Here is a 2500-nt window from a genome sequence, read left to right on the forward strand (position 1 = left end):
CATCGGCACACGCTGGGCCCTGGTGCGGTCGGTTGCCTCGACCACCATCGGCACACGCTGGGCCCTGGTGCGGGCGCTTGCCTCGACCACCATCGGCACACGCTGGGCCCTGGTGCGGCAGGTTCCCTCGACCACCATCGGCACACGCTGGGCCCTGGTGCTGGCGGTTGCCTCGACCACCATCGGCACACGCTGGGCCCTGGTGCGGGCGGTTGCCTCGAACACCATCGGCACAAGCCGGCCCTTGGTGCGGGCGGTTGCCTCGAGCACCATCGGCACACGCTGGGCCCTGGTGCGGGCGGTTGCCTCGACCACCATCGGCACACGCTGGGCCCTGGTGCGGGCGCTTGCCCCGAACACCATCGGCACAAGCCGGCCCTTGGTGCGGGCTCCTGGCTCGACCACCATCGGCACACGCTGGGCCCTGGTGCGGGCGGTTGCCTCGAACACCATCGGCACACGCCGGCCCTTGGTGCGGCCGGTTGCCTCGACCACCATCGGCACACGCTCGGCCTTGGTGAGGGCGCTTGCCTCGACCACCATCGGCACACGCTGGGCCCTGGTGCGGGCGCTTACCTCGACCACCATCGGCACACGCTCGGCCTTGGTGCGGGCGCTTGCCTCGACCACCATCGGCACACGCTGGGCCCTGGTGCGGGCGGTTGCCTCGACCACCATCGGCACACGCTGGGCCCTGGTGCGGCAGGTTGCCTCGAGCACCATCGGCACACGCTGGGCCCTGGTGCGGTCGGTTGCCTCGAGCACCATCGGCACACGCTGGGCGCTGGTGCGGGCGCTTGCCTCGACCACCATCGGCACACGCTGGGCCCTGGTGCGGCAGGTTGCCTCGATCACCATCGGCACACGCTGGGCCCTGGTGCGACAGGTTGCCTCGAGCACCATCGGCACACTATCGGCCCTGGTGCGGGCGCTTGCCTCGACCACCATCGGCACACGCTGGGCCCTGGTGCGGGCGCTTGCCTCGGGCACCATCGGCACACGCTGGGCCCTGGTGCGGGCGGTTGCCTCGAGCACCATCGGCACACGCTGGGCCCTGGTGGGTTTAGGCACATCTTCAAATTTCTGCCGTGCCAATGCCATTTTTATGGCTTGTAAATTCATACAATGGTCCCCTAAGCCTTCACGTGAAGTTTCGTTGGAAGATGACTCGTTTTCTATTTTTCACAATTTTCGAAACTTTTTGCGGTTCGGGATTTTTTAAAATTTTTTTATAAGGATTTTTGGCCCCAAATTTTGTAGGCATGATCCTTCTATTTTTGTTGGCATGCACAAAAAAATTCAGCTAAAAACTCGAAGTAGAGAAGATTTTGTGACCGTTTGAAAAAAGTGTCCCCATTTCAGACACTTTAACGGCTACTGGTAGCAAACCTGTAAAATCTCAAATGCTCTTTAAGGGGGTGTGAATTCTCAGAGGTTTGATGAGGGATAGGGGGCCAACACAAGGCCAAGTACCAGCACCCATCGCACATCATGTGCGCACACCCCCCCGGCCCCCCTCCCAATCGCCGGAACTCCAATGCCGCCGGTCAGGTTCTCCGGCGGTACTCCGGCGATGCTCCGGCGATGCTCCGGCGATGCTGTCCCGAGTGAAAAAAATGCGGCACCAGCACATGCTGGAGCCAAGCATGGGCACCGTGGCTCAAAATCGAACTTCGGCCAAGGCCTCGACCATCAATGGCACATGATGACGCATGGTGATGGCACATGCATCGACCATCATCGGCATAGGCTGCCCTTCGGTACGGGCACTTGCCTCGACCGCCATCGGCACAAGCTGGGCCCTGGTGTGGGTTGTTGCCTCGATCACAATCGGCGCATGCTGAGCCTTGGTGCGGGCGGTTGCCTCGAGCACCATCGGCAGACCCTGGGCCCTGGTGCGGCCGGTTGCCCCGATAACCATCGGCACACGCTGGGCCCTGGGGCGGGCGCTTGCCCCCAGCACCATCGGCACACGCTGGGCCCTGGTGCGGGCGCTTGCCCCGAACACCATCGGCACAAGCCGGCCCTTGGTGCGGGCTCCTGGCTCGACCACCATCGGCACACGCTGGGCCCTGGTGCGGGCGGTTGCCTCGAACACCATCGGCACACGCCGGCCCTTGGTGCGGCCGGTTGCCTCGACCACCATCGGCACACGCTCGGCCTTGGTGAGGGCGCTTGCCTCGACCACCATCGGCACACGCTGGGCCCTGGTGCGGGCGCTTGCCTCGACCACCATCGGCACACGCTCGGCCTTGGTGCGGGCGCTTGCCTCGACCACCATCGGCACACGCTGGGCCCTGGTACGGGCGGTTGCCTCGACCACCATCGGCACACGCTCGGCCTTGGTGAGGGCGGTTGCCTCGACCACCATCGGCACACGCTGGGCCCTGGTGCGGGCGCTTGCCTCGACCACCATCGGCACACGCTCGGCCTTGGTGCGGGCGGTTGCCTCGACCACCATCGGCACACGCTGGGCCCTGGTGCGGGCGGTTGCCTCGAC

This window comes from Durio zibethinus, unplaced genomic scaffold (assembly GCF_047325235.1).
Source record: "Durio zibethinus cultivar Kanyao isolate XHJ-2024 unplaced genomic scaffold, ASM4732523v1 HiC_scaffold_391, whole genome shotgun sequence".
Lineage (NCBI taxonomy): Eukaryota > Viridiplantae > Streptophyta > Magnoliopsida > Malvales > Malvaceae > Durio > Durio zibethinus.